Here is a 19,482-nt window from a genome sequence, read left to right on the forward strand (position 1 = left end):
GCTCCGTGAGAACTTCTCCTGGCCACGTAGTGTGAACGCAAGTAGATGAGCCCTACATCTCATGCCAGTCTCCTGTGCGAGTTGGACAAGGCGAACTCCCTGCTTGAATCCCTGGGTGGGTTAAGTACCCTGCGGGGAAGGATCGTTGCTTGGGAGCCCAGGGCTGGTATCGAGGTGACTGTTCTGTGCATCCACTTCACAGCTGTTCTCTCTCCGCGGGTTCTCTCCGCCTGCTGCAGCCAAAAGGGACAGCTTAGGGTAAAGATAAAAACCCAGTGTGTAAACGTTCTTGCCTAGCCCTCGCCCCAAGCACAAGCACATATGCCTCTGGTCAAAGGCTTTTGCCACAAGCTGAACACGTTTGGTCTCATCTAAGCCTCTGAAGCCCGAGTTTACCCAGCTACGAATCAAACTTCAGGAAAGGTGCTCAGGGTGATGCGGACTGCCAAGCGTTTCACCAGGCAGCCCAGATCGAGTACAAACACTTGTGTTTGAAACGGGCAGAGGAAATGGTGTCAAGAGCGCGCCTCCATCTCCCGGGCGACGTACACATTTTCTCCATGAGATGCAAGCCCTTCCTCCAGTGTGAAAGGCCTTTACACTCTACACCTCTTGCGCTCGCAGCATGCAGGTGCCACCCGCTCTGAGCATCTTCAAAAGGCACAGGGTCACGCAACGTGTGAACCACCGGGCGCGGGTGCAGCACACACCTAGGTCTTCGCTGTCGGCCTGAGAACACCCACGGCACAGGGCTTCTTTGGTGCACACACGTGGTAGCGGTCGGTGATGCATTCTGCTCCGTGAAACCTTCTCGGGGACACAGAGCGTGAGCGCACGTAGATTAGCCTTACACCTCATCCCTCTTTCTTGAGTGAGTTGTACTGCTATAAGGCAAAACTCCCTGCTGGAATCTCGGTGTGGCTTAAGTAAACTCCGGGAAGCGATCGCTGCTAGAGACACTGTGCTGCTCTCTAGGACAATGGTCTGTGCCTCCACTGCGCTGCTGTTGTCTCCAAGTCGCTTGTGAAGGCCTTTTCGAAGAGGTTGCTCACAGTGTCGTTTCTTTAGAGTAACCCACAGGCATACGAGGATGCCGGTTCTGTGAAGGAAAATGCTCCCTGCCTCAGCCACTTGGGCGCCGTTTTGTACAGGAAAGGACACTCCGCCTTGAAGGTTCTTCCTTCAGGATTGCCACTCGCACTGGCGATGTCTCCTGAATCTCGCGGGGTTACAGTGCCGTCACAAGGTCCTTATCTCAGGCCTAGAACGGCAGAGCGTCCGGCAGCTTTGAAAGAGACCTTCGGCATTCTTCTGGCCTTCGGGGACGCTCCATGAGGAACAAGCTCCTCAGCAGCGTGCGTCTTTAGATCTTTCATGGCAGAACCTCTGTGGGCGACCTCATTCCTCCCCCCACGTGAGAGACACACACAACCTGCCATTAGGGGGTGGAAGGCTTTCGAGTCCAGAAGCGAGGCTGGCGCTCCCACTCAGCATTCCTGCACGGAACTGAGCCCGGGTGCGTGAGACCGTGGGAGGGGGCAAAGACAGGCGTACCAGCGAGCTGTTCACGGTGCACGCTGACGCATCACCCTTCAAGCTCACGTTCATTTCATGGAGAGAACACGAGGCCTTGATGCGCTTTCCTGTGGTACGTAAACTTTGGTCGCGTCCCCTGGTGGGCACATCGGCTCAGGACTGCCCTGTCCCAAAGGCTCCAGGTGTGGAGCCCGACTCTTGGAGCTCAGCCTCACGTGGCTCTTTCACGGACGAGACCGGCTCGCAATGGGACCGTTCACGAGCTGGGGACCGTGCTGGCTGTTAGGAGTCGGCACACCAAGAGCCCTCCGAGGGAGAGGAGCTGCTGACGTTTGCCAGCACAGTCTCCAATTCCGAACTGCAACCATTCCCTGTAAGAGGCTCCCGAAAGCTTCGACGCAGTTTCTCAGTTAGCTATAAATGGAGGCCAGTCACTTGGCACACTTCCCCAACGCCCGGCCTCCCAGGCTGCGATACAGACACGCCGACTGCTTCAGCCAACAGGGACAGCTTGGAGTAAAAGTGAGACTCCTACGTGTCAATGTACTTGCCTGACGCTGGCCAGAAGCTCAAACATTTAGGGCAGGGCATCAGGGCACTTCGCCGCACGCGGAGCAAGTTTGTTCTCATCTCGCCTCTGAATGCCGAGTTTAACCAGCTAGGAAGCAAACTTCGGGAAAGGTACTCAGGGTGCCGCCGATTCAAAATTCTTTCACCAGACAGCCCAAATCGTGTACGCCTCTTTGTATTTTCCACGGGCAGGACAAAATGGTGTCAACCCGCACGCCTCCAGCTGGGGGTGGGTTGGAGTGGGGTGGGGTGGGGTGGGGTGGGGTGGGAGTGGGGGTTGGGCGACGTACACTTTCCCCATGGGAAACAGGCCCACGCCTTCAGTGTGAAAGGCCTCTACGCCTCTCTGCTTTCGCAGCCCAGGCGTAGCCTCAGCTCTGAAAAGCTTCCAGAGCAGGAAGGTCAGAAAGCCTTTGAACCACCCAGCAGGTGCAGCACAGAACAAGGGCTTCTCTCTTGGCCTGAGAACACCCACTGCCCAGCGCTCCTTTGTGTACACACGTGGTGGAGGAAGGGTGCTGGATTCGGCTCCGTGAGAACTTCTCCGGGCCACGTAGTGTGAACGCAAGTAGATGAGCCCTACATCTCATGCCAGTCTCCTGTGCGAGTTGGACAAGGTGAACTCCCTGCTTGAATCCCTGGGTGGGTTAAGTACCCTGCGGGGAAGGATCGTTGCTTGGGAGCCCGGGGCTGGTATCGAGGTGACTGTTCTGTGCATCCACTTCACAGCTGTTCTCTCTCCGCGGGTTCTCTCCGCCTGCTGCAGCCAAAAGGGACAGCTTAGGGTAAAGATAAAAACCCAGTGTGTAAACGTTCTTGCCTAGCCCTCGCCCCAAGCACAAGCACATATGCCTCTGGTCAAAGGCTTTCGCCACAAGCTGAACACGTTTGGTCTCATCTAAGCCTCTGAAGCCCGAGTTTACCCAGCTACGAATCAAACTTCAGGAAAGGTGCTCAGGGTGATGCGGACTGCCAAGCGTTTCACCAGGCAGCCAAGATCGAGTACAAACACTTGTGTTTGAAACGGGCAGAGGAAATGGTGTCAAGAGCGCGCCTCCGTCTCCCGGGCGACGTACACATTTTCTCCATGAGATGCAAGCCCTTCCTCCAGTGTGAAAGGCCTTTACACTCTACACCTCTTGCGCTCGCAGCACACAGGTGCCATCCGCTCTGAGCATCTTCAAAAGGCACAGGGTCACGCAACGTGTGAACCACCGGGCGCGGGTGCAGCACACACCTAGGTCTTCGCTGTCGGCCTGAGAACACCCACGGCACAGGGCTTCTTTGGTGCACACAGGTGGTAGCGGTCGGTGATGCATTCTGCTCCGTGAAACCTTCTCGGGGACACAGAGCGTGAGCGCACGTAGATTAGCCCTACACCTCATCCCTCTTTCTTGAGTGAGTTGTACTGCTATAAGGCAAAACTCCCTGCTGGAATCTCGGTGTGGCTTAAGTATCCTCCGGGAAGCGATCGCTGCTAGAGACACTGTGCTGCTCTCTAGGACAATGGTCTGTGCCTCCACTGCGCTGCTGTTGTCTCCAAGTCGCTTGCGAAGGCCTTTTCGAAGAGGTTGCTCACAGTGTCGTTTCTTTAGAGTAACCCACAGGCATACGAGGATGCCGGTTCTGTGAAGGAAAATGCTCCCTGCCTCAGCCACTTGGGCGCCGTTTTGTACAGGAAAGGACACTCCGCCTTGAAGGTTCTTCCTTCCGGATTGCCACTCGCACTGGCGATGTCTCCTGAATCTCGCGGGGTTACAGTGCCGTCACAAGGTCCTTATCTCAGGCCTAGAACGGCAGAGCGTCCGGCAGCTTTGAAAGAGACCTTCGGCATTCTTCTGGCCTTCGGGGACGCTCCATGAGGAACAAGCTCCTCAGCAGCGTGCGTCTTTAGATCTTTCATGGCAGAACCTCTGTGGGCGACCTCATTCCTCCCCCCACGTGAGAGACACACACAACCTGCCATTAGGGGGTGGAAGGCTTTCGAGTCCAGAAGCGAGGCTGGCGCTCCCACTCAGCATTCCTGCACGGAACTGAGCCCGGGTGCGTGAGACCGTGAGAGGGGGCAAAGACAGGCATACCAGCGAGCTGTTCACGGTGCACGCTGACGCATCACCCTTCAAGCTCACGTTCATTTCATGGAGAGAACACGAGGCCTTGATGCGCTTTCCTGTGGTACGTAAACTTTGGTCGCGTCCCCTGGTGGGCACATCGGCTCAGGACTGCCCTGTCCCAAAGGCTCCAGGTGTGGAGCCCGACTCTTGGAGCTCAGCCTCACGTGGCTCTTTCACGGACGAGACCGGCTCGCAATGGGACCGTTCATGAGCTGGGGACCGTGCTGGCTGTTAGGAGTCGGCACACCAAGAGCCCTCCGAGGGAGAGGAGCTGCTGACGTTTGCCAGCACAGTCTCCAATTCCGAACTGCAACCATTCCCTGTAAGAGGCTCCCGAAAGCTTCGACGCAGTTTCTCAGTTAGCTATAAATGGAGGCCAGTCACTTGGCAGACTCCCCCAACGCCCGGCCTCCCAGGCTGCGATACAGACACTCCGATTGCTTCAGCCAACAGGGACAGCTTGGAGTAAAAGTGAGACTCCTACGTGTCAAAGTACTTGCCTGACGCTGGCCAGAAGCTCAAACATTTAGGGCAGGGCATCAAGGCACTTCGCCGCACGCGGAGCAAGTTTGTTCTCATCTCGCCTCTGAATGCCGAGTTTAACCAGCTAGGAAGCAAACTTCGAGAAAGGTACTCAGGGTGCCGCCGATTCAAAATTCTTTCACCAGACAGCCCAAATCGTGTACGCCTCTTTGTATTTTCCATGGGCAGGACAAAATGGTGTCAACCCGCACGCCTCCAGCTGGGGGTGGGTTGGAGTGGGGTGGGGTGGGGTGGGGTGGGGTGGGAGTGGGGGTTGGGCGACGTACACTTTCCCCATGGGAAACAGGCCCACGCCTTCAGTGTGAAAGGCCTCTACGCCTCTCTGCTTTCGCAGCCCAGGCGTAGCCTCAGCTCTGCAAAGCTTCCAGAGCAGGAAGGTCAGAAAGCCTTTGAACCACCCAGCAGGTGCAGCACAGAACAAGGGCTTCTCTCTTGGCCTGAGAACACCCACTGCCCAGCGCTCCTTTGTGTACACAAGTGGTGGAGGAAGGGTGCTGGATTCGGCTCCGTGAGAACTTCTCCGGGCCACGTAGTGTGAACGCAAGTAGATGAGCCCTACATCTCATGCCAGTCTCCTGTGCGAGTTGGACAAGGCGAACTCCCTGCTTGAATCCCTGGGTGGGTTAAGTACCCTGCGGGGAAGGATCGTTGCTTGGGAGCCCGGGGCTGGTATCGAGGTGACTGTTCTGTGCATCCACTTCGCAGCTGTTCTCTCCGCGGGTTCTCTCCGCCTGCTGCAGCCAAAAGGGACAGCTTAGGGTAAAGATAAAAACCCAGTGTGTAAACGTTCTTGCCTAGCCCTCGCCCCAAGCACAAGCACATATGCCTCTGGTCAAAGGCTTTCGCCACAAGCTGAACACGTTTGGTCTCATCTAAGCCTCTGAAGCCCGAGTTTACCCAGCTACGAATCAAACTTCAGGAAAGGTGCTCAGGGTGATGCGGACTGCCAAGCGTTTCACCAGGCAGCCAAGATCGAGTACAAACACTTGTGTTTGAAACGGGCAGAGGAAATGGTGTCAAGAGCGCGCCTCCGTCTCCCGGGCGACGTACACATTTTCTCCATGAGATGCAAGCCCTTCCTCCAGTGTGAAAGGCCTTTACACTCTACACCTCTTGCGCTCGCAGCACGCAGGTGCCATCCGCTCTGAGCATCTTCAAAAGGCACAGGGTCACGCAACGTGTGAACCACCGGGCGCGGGTGCAGCACACACCTAGGTCTTCGCTGTCGGCCTGAGAACACCCACGGCACAGGGCTTCTTTGGTGCACACACGTGGTAGCGGTCGGTGATGCATTCTGCTCCGTGAAACCTTCTCGGGGACACAGAGCGTGAGCGCACGTAGATTAGCCCTACACCTCATCCCTCTTTCTTGAGTGAGTTGTACTGCTATAAGGCAAAACTCCCTGCTGGAATCTCGGTGTGGCTTAAGTATCCTCCGGGAAGCGATCACTGCTAGAGACACTGTGCTGCTCTTTAGGACAACGGTCTGTGCCTCCACTGCGCTGCTGTTGTCTCCAAGTCGCTTGCGAAGGCCTTTTCGAAGAGGTTGCTCACAGTGTCGTTTCTTTAGAGTAACCCACAGGCATACGAGGATGCCGGTTCTGTGAAGGAAAATGCTCCCTGCCTCAGCCACTTGGGCGCCGTTTTGTACAGGAAAGGACACTCTGCCTTGAAGGTTCTTCCTTCCGGATTGCCACTCGCACTGGCGATGTCTCCTGAATCTCGCGGGGTTACAGTGCCGTCACAAGGTCCTTATCTCAGGCCTAGAACGGCAGAGTGTCCGGCAGCTTTGAAAGAGACCTTCGGCATTCTTCTGGCCTTCGGGGACGCTCCATGAGGAACAAGCTCCTCAGCAGCGTGCGTCTTTAGATCTTTCATGGCAGAACCTCTGTGGGCGACCTCATTCCTCCCCCCACGTGAGAGACACACACAACCTGCCATTAGGGGGTGGAAGGCTTTCAAGTCCAGAAGCGAGGCTGGCGCTCCCACTCAGCATTCCTGCACGGAACTGAGCCCGGGTGCGTGAGACCGTGAGAGGGGGCAAAGACAGGCGTACCAGCGAGCTGTTCACAGTGCACGCTGACGCATCACCCTTCAAGCTCACGTTCATTTCATGGAGAGAACACGAGGCCTTGTTGCGCTTTCCTGTGGTACGTAAACTTTGGTCGTGTCCCCTGGTGGGCACATCGGCTCAGGACTGCCCTGTCCCAAAGGCTCCAGGTGTGGAGCCCGACTCTTGGAGCTCAGCCTCACGTGGCTCTTTCACGGACGAGACCGGCTCGCAATGGGACCGTTCACGAGCTGGGGACCGTGCTGGCTGTTAGGAGTCGGCACACCAAGAGCCCTCCGAGGGAGAGGAGCTGCTGACGTTTGCCAGCACAGTCTCCAATTCCGAACTGCAACCATTCCCTGTAAGAGGCTCCCGAAAGCTTCGACGCAGTTTCTCAGTTAGCTATAAATGGAGGCCAGTCACTTGGCAGACTCCCCCAACGCCCGGCCTCCCAGGCTGCGATACAGACACGCCGACTGCTTCAGCCAACAGGGACAGCTTGGAGTAAAAGTGAGACTCCTACGTGTCAAAGTACTTGCCTGACGCTGGCCAGAAGCTCAAACATTTAGGGCAGGGCATCAAGGCACTTCGCCGCACGCGGAGCAAGTTTGTTCTCATCTCGCCTCTGAATGCCGAGTTTAACCAGCTAGGAAGCAAACTTCGGGAAAGGTACTCAGGGTGCCGCCGATTCAAAATTCTTTCACCAGACAGCCCAAATCGTGTACGCCTCTTTGTATTTTCCATGGGCAGGACAAAATGGTGTCAACCCTCACGCCTCCAGCTGGGGGTGGGTTGGATTGGGGTGGGGTGGGGTGGGGTGGGGTGTGGTGGGAGTGGGGGTTGGGCGACGTACACTTTCCCCATGGGAAACAGGCCCACGCCTTCAGTGTGAAAGGCCTCTACGCCTCTCCGCTTTCGCAGCCCAGGCGTAGCCTCAGCTCTGAAAAGCTTCCAGAGCAGGAAGGTCAGAAAGCCTTTGAACCACCCAGCAGGTGCAGCACAGAACAAGGGCTTCTCTCTTGGCCTGAGAACACCCACTGCCCAGCGCTCCTTTGTGTACACACGTGGTGGAGGAAGGGTGCTGGATTCGGCTCCGTGAGAACTTCTCCGGGCCACGTAGTGTGAACGCAAGTAGATGAGCCCTACATCTCATGCCAGTCTCCTGTGTGAGTTGGACAAGGCGAACTCCCTGCTTGAATCCCTGGGTGGGTTAAGTACCCTGCGGGGAAGGATCGTTGCTTGGGAGCCCGGGGCTGGTATCGAGGTGACTGTTCTGTGCATCCACTTCGCAGCTGTTCTCTCTCCGCGGGTTCTCTCCGCCTGCTGCAGCCAAAAGGGACAGCTTAGGGTAAAGATTAAAAACCCAGTGTGTAAACGTTCTTGTCTAGCCCTCACCCCAAGCACAAGCTTATATGCCTCTGGTCAAAGGCTTTCGCCACAAGCTGAACACGTTTGGTCTCATCTAAGCCTCTGAAGCCCGAGTTTACCCAGCTACGAATCAAACTTCAGGAAAGGTGCTCAGGGTGATGCGGACTGCCAAGCGTTTCACCAGGCAGCCCAGATCGAGTACAAACACTTGTGTTTGAAACGTGCAGAGGAAATGGTGTCAAGAGTGCGCCTCCATCTCCCGGGCGACGTACACATTTTCTCCATGAGATGCAAGCCCTTCCTCCAGTGTGAAAGGCCTTTACACTCTACACCTCTTGCGCTCGCAGCATGCAGGTGCCACCCGCTCTGAGCATCTTCAAAAGGCACAGGGTCACGCAATGTGTGAACCACCGGGCGCGGGTGCAGCACACACCGAGGTCTTCGCTGTCGGCCTGAGAACACCCACGGCACAGGGCTTCTTTGGTGCACACACGTGGTAGCGGTCGGTGATGCATTCTGCTCCGTGAAACCTTCTCGGGGACACAGAGCGTGAGCGCACGTAGATTAGCCTTACACCTCATCCCTCTTTCTTGAGTGAGTTGTACTGCTATAAGGCAAAACTCCCTGCTGGAATCTCGGTGTGGCTTAAGTATCCTCCGGGAAGCGATCGCTGCTAGAGACACTGTGCTGCTCTCTAGGACAATGGTCTGTGCCTCCACTGCGCTGCTGTTGTCTCCAAGTCGCTTGCGAAGGCCTTTTCGAAGAGGTTGCTCACAGTGTCGTTTCTTTAGAGTAACCCACAGGCATACGAGGATGCCGGTTCTGTGAAGGAAAATGCTCCCTGCCTCAGCCACTTGGGCGCCGTTTTGTACAGGAAAGGACACTCCGCCTTGAAGGTTCTTCCTTCCGGATTGCCACTCGCACTGGCGATGTCTCCTGAATCTCGCGGGGTTACAGTGCCGTCACAAGGTCCTTATCTCAGGCCTAGAACGGCAGAGCGTCCGGCAGCTTTGAAAGAGACCTTCGGCATTCTTCTGGCCTTCGGGGACGCTCCATGAGGAACAAGCTCCTCAGCAGCGTGCGTCTTTAGATCTTTCATGGCAGAACCTCTGTGGGCGACCTCATTCCTCCCCCCACGTGAGAGACACACACAACCTGCCATTAGGGTGTGGAAGGCTTTCGAGTCCAGAAGCGAGGCTGGCGCTCCCACTCAGCATTCCTGCACGGAACTGAGCCCGGGTGCGTGAGACCGTGAGAGGGGGCAAAGACAGGCGTACCAGCGAGCTGTTCACGGTGCACGCTGACGCATCACCCTTCAAGCTCACGTTCATTTCATGGAGAGAACACGAGGCCTTCATGCGCTTTCCTGTGGTACGTAAACTTTGGTCGCGTCCCCTGGTGGGCACATCGGCTCAGGACTGCCCTGTCCCAAAGGCTCCAGGTGTGGAGCCCGACTCTTGGAGCTCAGCCTCACGTGGCTCTTTCACGGACGAGACCGGCTCGCAATGGGACCGTTCACGAGCTGGGGACCGTGCTGGCTGTTAGGAGTCGGCACACCAAGAGCCCTCCGAGGGAGAGGAGCTGCTGACGTTTGCCAGCACAGTCTCCAATTCCGAACTGCAACCATTCCCTGTAAGGGGCTCCCGAAAGCTTCGACGCAGTTTCTCAGTTAGCTATAAATGGAGGCCAGTCACTTGGCACACTCCCCCAACGCCCGGCCTCCCAGGCTGCGATACAGACACGCCGACTGCTTCAGCCAACAGGGACAGCTTGGAGTAAAAGTGAGACTCCTACGTGTCAAAGTACTTGCCTGACGCTGGCCAGAAGCTCAAACATTGAGGGCAGGGCATCAGGGCACTTCGCCGCACGCGGAGCAAGTTTGTTCTCATCTCGCCTCTGAATGCCGAGTTTAACCAGCTAGGAAGCAAACTTCGGAAAAGGTACTCAGGGTGCCGCCGATTCAAAATTCTTTCACCAGACAGCCCAAATCGTGTACGCCTCTTTGTATTTTCCATGGGCAGGACAAAATGGTGTCAACCCGCACGCCTCCAGCTGGGGGTGGGTTGGAGTGGGGTGGGGTGGGGTGGGGTGGGGTGTGGTGGGAGTGGGGGTTGGGCGACGTACACTTTCCCCATGGGAAACAGGCCCACGCCTTCAGTGTGACAGGCCTCTACGCCTCTCCGCTTTCGCAGCCCAGGCGTAGCCTCAGCTCTGAAAAGCTTCCAGAGCAGGAAGGTCAGAAAACCTTTGAACCACCCAGCAGGTGCAGCACAGAACAAGGGCTTCTCTCTTGGCCTGAGAACACCCACTGCCCAGCGCTCCTTTGTGTACACACGTGGTGGAGGAAGGGTGCTGGATTCGGCTCCGTGAGAACTTCTCCGGGCCACGTAGTGTGAACGCAAGTAGATGAGCCCTACATCTCATGCCAGTCTCCTGTGCGAGTTGGACAAGGCGAACTCCCTGCTTGAATCCCTGGGTGGGTTAAGTACCCTGCGGGGAAGGATCGTTGCTTGGGAGCCCGGGGCTGGTATCGAGGTGACTGTTCTGTGCATCCACTTCGCAGCTGTTCTCTCTCCGCGGGTTCTCTCCGCCTGCTGCAGCCAAAAGGGACAGCTTAGGGTAAAGATAAAAACCCAGTGTGTAAACGTTCTTGCCTAGCCCTCGCCCCAAGCACAAGCACATATGCCTCTGGTCAAAGGCTTTTGCCACAAGCTGAACACGTTTGGTCTCATCTAAGCCTCTGAAGCCCGAGTTTACCCAGCTACGAATCAAACTTCAGGAAAGGTGCTCAGGGTGATGCGGACTGCCAAGCATTTCACCAGGCAGCCCAGATCGAGTACAAACACTTGTGTTTGAAACGGGCAGAGGAAATGGTGTCAAGAGCGCGCCTCCATCTCCCGGGCGACGTACACATTTTCTCCATGAGATGCAAGCCTTTCCTCCAGTGTGAAAGGCCTTTACACTCTACACCTCTTGCGCTCGCAGCACGCAGGTGCCACCCGCTCTGAGCATCTTCAAAAGGCACAGGGTCACGCAACGTGTGAACCACCGGGCGCGGGTGCAGCACACACCTAGGTCTTCGCTGTCGGCCTGAGAACACCCACGGCACAGGGCTTCTTTGGTGCACACACGTGGTAGCGGTCGGTGATGCATTCTGCTCCGTGAAACCTTCTCGGGGACACAGAGCGTGAGCGCACGTAGATTAGCCCTACACCTCATCCCTCTTTCTTGAGTGAGTTGTACTGCTCTAAGGCAAAACTCCCTGCTGGAATCTCGGTGTGGCTTAAGTATCCTCCGGGAAGCGATCGCTGCTAGAGACACTGTGCTGCTCTCTAGGACAATGGTCTGTGCCTCCACTGCACTGCTGTTGTCTCCAAGTCGCTTGCGAAGGCCTTTTCGAAGAGGTTGCTCACAGTGTCGTTTCTTTAGAGTAACCCACAGGCATACGAGGATGCCGGTTCTGTGAAGGAAAATGCTCCCTGCCTCAGCCACTTGGGCGCCGTTTTGTACAGGAAAGGACACTCCGCCTTGAAGGTTCTTCCTTCCGGATTGCCACTCGCACTGGCGATGTCTCCTGAATCTCGCGGGGTTACAGTTCCGTCACAAGGTCCTTATCTCAGGCCTAGAACGGCAGAGCGTCCGGCAGCTTTGAAAGAGACCTTCGGCATTCTTCTGGCCTTCGGGGACGCTCCATGAGGAACAAGCTCCTCAGCAGCGTGCGTCTTTAGATCTTTCATGGCAGAACCTCTGTGGGTGACCTCATTCCTCCCCCCACGTGAGAGACACACACAACCTGCCATTAGGGGGTGGAAGGCTTTCGAGTCCAGAAGCGAGGCTGGCGCTCCCACTCAGCATTCCTGCACGGAACTGAGCCCGGGTGCGTGAGACCGTGAGAGGGGGCAAAGACAGGCGTACCAGCGAGCTGTTCACGGTGCACGCTGACGCATCACCCTTCAAGCTCACGTTCATTTCATGGAGAGAACACGAGGCCTTGATGCGCTTTCCTGTGGTACATAAACTTTGGTCGCGTCCCCTGGTGGGCACATCGGCTCAGGACTGCCCTGTCCCAAAGGCTCCAGGTGTAGAGCCCCACTCTTGGAGCTCAGCCTCACGTGGCTCTTTCACGGACGAGACCGGCTCGCAATGGGACCGTTCACGAGCTGGGGACCGTGCTGGCTGTTAGGAGTCGGCACACCAAGAGCCCTCCGAGGGAGAGGAGCTGCTGACGTTTGCCAGCACAGTCTCCAATTCCCAACTGCAACCATTCCCTGTAAGAGGCTCCCGAAAGCTTCGACGCAGTTTCTCAGTTAGCTATAAATGGAGGCCAGTCACTTGGCAGACTCCCCCAACGCCCGGCCTCCCAGGCTGCGATACAGACATGCCGACTGCTTCAGCCAACAGGGACAGCTTGGAGTAAAATTGAGACTCCTACGTGTCAAAGTACTTGCCTGACGCTGGCCAGAAGCTCAAACATTTAAGGCAGGGCATCAAGGCACTTCGCCGCACGCGGAGCAAGTTTGTTCTCATCTCGCCTCTGAATGCCGAGTTTAACCAGCTACGAAGCAAACTTCGGGAAAGGTACTCAGGGTGCCGCCGATTCAAAATTCTTTCACCAGACAGCCCAAATCGTGTACGCCTCTTTGTATTTTCCATGGGCAGGACAAAATGGTGTCAACCCGCACGCCTCCAGCTGGGGGTGGGTTGGAGTGGGGTGGGGTGGGGTGGGGTGGGGTGGGAGTGGGGGTTGGGTGACGTACACTTTCCCCATGGGAAACAGGCCCACGCCTTCAGTGCGAAAGGCCTCTCCGCCTCTCCGCTTTCGCAGCCCAGGCGTAGCCTCAGCTCTGAAAAGCTTCCAGAGCAGGAAGGTCAGAAAACCTTTGAACCACCCAGCAGGTGCAGCACAGAACAAGGGCTTCTCTCTTGGCCTGAGAACACCCACTGCCCAGCGCTCCTTTGTGTACACACGTGGTGGAGGAAGGGTGCTGGATTCGGCTCCTTGAGAACTTCTCCGGGCCACGTAGTGTGAACACAAGTAGATGAGCCCTACATCTCATGCCAGTCTCCTGTGCGAGTTGGACAAGGCAAACTCCCTGCTTGAATCCCTGGGTGGGTTAAGTACCCTGTGGGGAAGGATCGTTGCTTGGGAGCCCGGGGCTGGTATCGAGGTGACTTTTGTGTGCATCCACTTCGCAGCTGTTCTCTCTCCGCGGGTTCTCTCCGCCTGCTGCAGCCAAAAGGGACAGCTTAGGGTAAAGATAAAAACCCAGTGTGTAAACGTTCTTGCCTAGCCCTCGCCCCAAGCACAAGCTTATATGCCTCTGGTCAAAGGCTTTCGCCACAAGCTGAACACGTTTGGTCTCATCTAAGCCTCTGAAGCCCGAGTTTACCCAGCTACGAATCAAACTTCAGGAAAGGTGCTCAGGGTGATGCGGACTGCCAAGCGTTTCACCAGGCAGCCCAGATCGAGTACAAACACTTGTGTTTGAAACGTGCAGAGGAAATGGTGTCAAGAGCGCGCCTCCATCTCCCGGGCGACGTACACATTTTCTCCATGAGATGCAAGCCCTTCCTCCAGTGTGAAAGGCCTTTACACTCTACACCTCTTGCGCTCGCAGCACGCAGGTGCCACCCGCTCTGAGCATCTTCAAAAGGCACAGGGTCACGCAACGTGTGAACCACCGGGCGCGGGTGCAACACACACCTAGGTCTTCGCTGTCGGCCTGAGAACACCCACGGCACAGGGCTTCTTTGGTGCACACACGTGGTAGCGGTCGGTGATGCATTCTGCTCCGTGAAACCTTCTCGGGGACACAGAGCGTGAGCGCACGTAGATTAGCCCTACACCTCATCCCTCTTTCTTGAGTGAGTTGTACTGCTATAAGGCAAAACTCCCTGCTGGAATCTCGGTGTGGCTTAAGTATCCTCCGGGAAGCGATCGCTGCTAGAGACACTGTGCTGCTCTCTAGGACAATGGTCTGTGCCTCCACTGCGCTGCTGTTGTCTCCAAGTCGCTTGCGAAGGCCTTTTCGAAGAGGTTGCTCACAGTGTCGTTTCTTTAGAGTAACCCACAGGCATACGAGGATGCCGGTTCTGTGAAGGAAAATGCTCCCTGCCTCAGCCACTTGGGCGCCGTTTTGTACAGGAAAGGACACTCCGCCTTGAAGGTTCTTCCTTCCGGATTGCCACTCGCACTGGCGATGTCTCCTGAATCTCGCGGGGTTACACTGCCGTCACAAGGTCCGTATCTCAGGTCTAGAACGGCAGAGCGTCCGGCAGCTTTGAAAGAGACCGTCGGCATTCTTCTGGCCTTCAGGGATGCTCCATGAGGAACAAGCTCCTCAGCAGCGTGCGTCTTTAGATCTTTCATGGCAGAACCTCTGTGGGCGACCTCATTCCTCCCCCCACGTGAGAGACACACACAACCTGCCATTAGGGGGTGGAAGGCTTTCGAGTCCAGAAGCGAGGCTGGCGCTCCCACTCAGCATTCCTGCACGGAACTGAGCCCGGGTGCGTGAGACCGTGAGAGGGGGCAAAGACAGGCGTACCAGCGAGCTGTTCACGGTGCACGCTGACGCATCACCCTTCAAGCTCACGTTCATTTCATGGAGAGAACACGAGGCCTTGATGCGCTTTCCTGTGGTACGTAAACTTTGGTCGCGTCCCCTGGTGGGCACATCGGCTCAGGACTGCCCTGTCCCAAAGGCTCCAGGTGTGGAGCCCGACTCTTGGAGCTCAGCCTCACGTGGCTCTTTCACGGACGAGACCGGCTCGCAATGGGACCGTTCACGAGCTGGGGACCGTGCTGGCTGTTAGGAGTCGGCACACCAAGAGCCCTCCGAGGGAGAGGAGCTGCTGACGTTTGCCAGCACAGTCTCCAATTCCGAACTGCAACCATTCCCTGTAAGAGGCTCCCGAAAGCTTCAACGCAGTTTCTCAGTTAGCTATAAATGGAGGCCAGTCACTTGGCAGACTCCCCCAACGCCCGGCCTCCCAGGCTGCGATACAGACACGCCGACTGCTTCAGCCAACAGGGACAGCTTGGAGTAAAAGTGAGACTCCTACGTGTCAAAGTACTTGCCTGACGCTGGCCAGAAGCTCAAACATTTACGGCAGGGCATCAAGGCACTTCGCCGCACGCGGAGCAAGTTTGTTCTCATCTCGCCTCTGAATGCCGAGTTTAACCAGCTAGGAAGCAAACTTCGGGAAAGGTACTCAGGGTGCCGCCGATTCAAAATTCTTTCACCAGACAGCCCAAATCGTGTACGCCTCTTTGTATTTTCCATGGGCAGGACAAAATGGTGTCAACCCGCACGCCTCCAGCTGGGGGTGGGTTGGAGTGGGGTGGGGTGGGGTGGGGTGGGGTGGGAGTGGGGGTTGGGCGACGTACACTTTCCCCATGGGAAACAGGCCCACGCCTTCAGTGTGAAAGGCCTCTACGCCTCTCTGCTTTCGCAGCCCAGGCGTAGCCTCAGCTCTGAAAAGCTTCCAGAGCAGGAAGGTCAGAAAACCTTTGAACCACCCAGCAGGTGCAGCACAGAACAAGGGCTTCTCTCTTGGCCTGAGAACACCCAATGCCCAGCGCTCCTTTGTGTACACACGTGGTGGAGGAAGGGTGCTGGATTCGGCTCCGTGAGAACTATTCCGGGCCACGTACTGTGAACGCAAGTAGATGAGCCCTACATCTCATGCCAGTCTCCTGTGCGAGTTGGACAAGGCGAACTCCCTGCTTGAATCCCTGGGTGGGTTAAGTACCCTGCGGGGAAGGATCGTTGCTTGGGAGCCCGGGCCTGGTATCGAGGTGACTGTTCTGTGCATCCACTTCGCAGCTGTTCTCTCTCCGCGGGTTCTCTCCGCCTGCTGCAGCCAAAAGGGACAGCTTAGGGTAAAGATTAAAAACCCAGTGTGTAAACGTTCTTGCCTAGCCCTCGCCCCAAGCACAAGCTTATAAGCCTCTGGTCAAAGGCTTTCGCCACAAGCTGAACACGTTTGGTCTCATCTAAGCCTCTGAAGCCCGAGTTTACCCAGCTACGAATCAAACTTCAGGAAAGGTGCTCAGGGTGATGCGGACTGCCAAGCGTTTCACCAGGCAGCCCAGATCGAGTACAAACACTTGTGTTTGAAACGGGCAGAGGAAATGGTGTCAAGAGCGCGCCTCCATCTCCCGGGCGACGTACACATTTTCTCCATGAGATGCAAGCCCTTCCTCCAGTGTGAAAGGCCTTTACACTCTACACCTCTTGCGCTCGCAGCACGCAGGTGCCACCCGCTCTGAGCATCTTCAAAAGGCACAGGGTCACGCAACGTGTGAACCACCGGGCGCGGGTGCAGCACACACCTAGGTCTTCGCTGTCTGCCTGAGAACACCCACGGCACAGGGCTTCTTTGGTGCACACACGTGGTAGCGGTCGGTGATGCATTCTGCTCCGTGAAACCTTCTCGGGGACACAGAGCGTGAGCGCACGTAGATTAGCCCTACACCTCATCCCTCTTTCTTGAGTGAGTTGTACTGCTATAAGGCAAAACTCCCTGCTGGAATCTCGGTGTGGCTTAAGTATCCTCCGGGAAGCGATCGCTGCTAGAGACACTGTGCTGCTCTCTAGGACAATGGTCTGTGCCTCCACTGCGCTGCTGTTGTCTCCAAGTCGCTTGCGAAGGCCTTTTCGAAGAGGTTGCTCACAGTGTCGTTTTTTTAGAGTAACCCACAGGCATACGAGGATGCCGGTTCTGTGAAGGAAAATGCTCCCTGCCTCAGCCACTTGGGCGCCGTTTTGTACAGGAAAGGACACTCCGCCTTGAAGGTTCTTCCTTCCGGATTGCCACTCGCACTGGCGATGTCTCCTGAATCTCGCGGGGTTACAGTGCCATCACAAGGTCCTTATCTCAGGCCTAGAACGGCAGAGCGTCCGGCAGCTTTGAAAGAGACCTTCGGCATTCTTCTGGCCTTCGGGGACGCTCCATGAGGAACAAGCTCCTCAGCAGCGTGCGTCTTTAGATCTTTCATGGCAGAACCTCTGTGGGCGACCTCATTCCTCCCCCCACGTGAGAGACACACACAACCTGCCATTAGGGGGTGGAAGGCTTTCGAGTCCAGAAGCGAGGCTGGCGCTCCCACTCAGCATTCCTGCACGGAACTGAGCCCGGGTGCGTGAGACCGTGAGAGGGGGCAAAGACAGGCGTACCAGCGAGCTGTTCACGGTGCACGCTGACGCATCACCCTTCAAGCTCACGTTCATTTCATGGAGAGAACACGAGGCCTTGATGCGCTTTCCTGTGGTACGTAAACTTTGGTCGCGTCCCCTGGTGGGCACATCGGCTCAGGACTGCCCTGTCCCAAAGGCTCCAGGTGTGGAGCCCGACTCTTGGAGCTCAGCCTCACGTGGCTCTTTCACGGACGAGACCGGCTCGCAATGGGACCGTTCACGAGCTGGGGACCGTGCTGGCTGTTAGGAGTCGGCACACCAAGAGCCCTCCGAGGGAGAGGAGCTGCTGACGTTTGCCAGCACAGTCTCCAATTCCGAACTGCAACCATTCCCTGTAAGAGGCTCCCGAAAGCTTCAACGCAGTTTCTCAGTTAGCTATAAATGGAGGCCAGTCACTTGGCAGACTCCCCCAACGCCCGGCCTCCCAGGCTGCGATACAGACACGCCGACTGCTTCAGCCAACAGGGACAGCTTGGAGTAAAAGTGAGACTCCTACGTGTCAAAGTACTTGCCTGACGCTGGCCAGAAGCTCAAACATTTACGGCAGGGCATCAGGGCACTTCGCCGCACGCGGAGCAAGTTTGTTCTCATCTCGCCTCTGAATGCCGAGTTTAACCAGCTAGGAAGCAAACTTCGGGAAAGGTACTCAGGGTGCCGCCGATTCAAAATTCTCTCACCAGACAGCCCAAATCGTGTACGCCTCTTTGTATTTTCCATGGGCAGGACAAAATGGTGTCAACCCGCACGCCTCCAGCTGGGGGTGGGTTGGAGTGGGGTGGGGTGGGGTGGGGTGGGGTGGGAGTGGGGGTTGGGCGACGTACACTTTCCCCATGGGAAACAGGCCCACGCCTTCAGTGTGAAAGGCCTCTACGCCTCTCTGCTTTCGCAGCCCAGGCGTAGCCTCAGCTCTGAAAAGCTTCCAGAGCAGGAAGGTCAGAAAACCTTTGAACCACCCAGCAGGTGCAGCACAGAACAAGGGCTTCTCTCTTGGCCTGAGAACACCCACTGCCCAGTGCTCCTTTGTGTACACACGTTGTGGAGGAAGGGTGCTGGATTCGGCTCCGTGAGAACTTCTCCGGGCCACGTAGTGTGAACGCAAGTAGATGAGCCCTACATCTCATGCCAGTCTCCTGTGCGAGTTGGACAAGGCGAACTCCCTGCTTGAATCCCTGGTTGGGTTAAGTACCCTGTGGGGAAGGATCGTTGCTTGGGAGCCCGGGGCTGGTATCGAGGTGACTGTTGTGTGCATCCACTTCGCAGCTGTTCTCTCTCCGCGGGTTCTCTCCGCCTGCTGCAGCCAAAAGGGACAGCTTAGGGTAAAGATAAAAACCCAGTGTGTAAACGTTCTTGCCTAGCCCTCGCCCCAAGCACAAGCTTATATGCCTCTGGTCAAAGGCTTTCGCCACAAGCTGAACACGTTTGGTCTCATCTAAGCCTCTGAAGCCCGAGTTTACCCAGCTACGAATCAAACTTCAGGAAAGGTGCTCAGGGTGATGCGGACTGCCAAGCATTTCACCAGGCAGCCCAGATCGAGTACAAACACTTGTGTTTGAAACGGGCAGAGGAAATGGTGTCAAGAGCGCGCCTCCATCTCCCGGGCGACGTACACATTTTCTCCATGAGATGCAAGCCCTTCCTCCAGTGTGAAAGGCCTTTACACTCTACACCTCTTGCGCTCGCAGCACGCAGGTGCCACCCGCTCTGAGCATCTTCAAAAGGCACAGGGTCACGCAACGTGTGAACCACCGGGCGCGGGTGCAGCACACACCTAGGTCTTCGCTGTCGGCCTGAGAACACCCACGGCACAGGGCTTCTTTGGTGCACTCACGTGGTAGCGGTCGGTGATGCATTCTGCTCCGTGAAACCTTCTCGGGGACACAGAGCGTGAGCGCACGTAGATTAGCCCTACACCTCATCCCTCTTTCTTGAGTGAGTTGTACTGCTATAAGGCAAAACTCCCTGCTGGAATCTCGGTGTGGCTTAAGTATCCTCCGGGAAGCAATCGCTGCTAGAGACACTGTGCTGCTCTCTAGGACAATGGTCTGTGCCTCCACTGCGCTGCTTTTGTCTCCAAGTCGCTTGCGAAGGCCTTTTCGAAG

This window comes from Orcinus orca, chromosome 14, assembly GCF_937001465.1.
Source record: "Orcinus orca chromosome 14, mOrcOrc1.1, whole genome shotgun sequence".
Lineage (NCBI taxonomy): Eukaryota > Metazoa > Chordata > Mammalia > Artiodactyla > Delphinidae > Orcinus > Orcinus orca.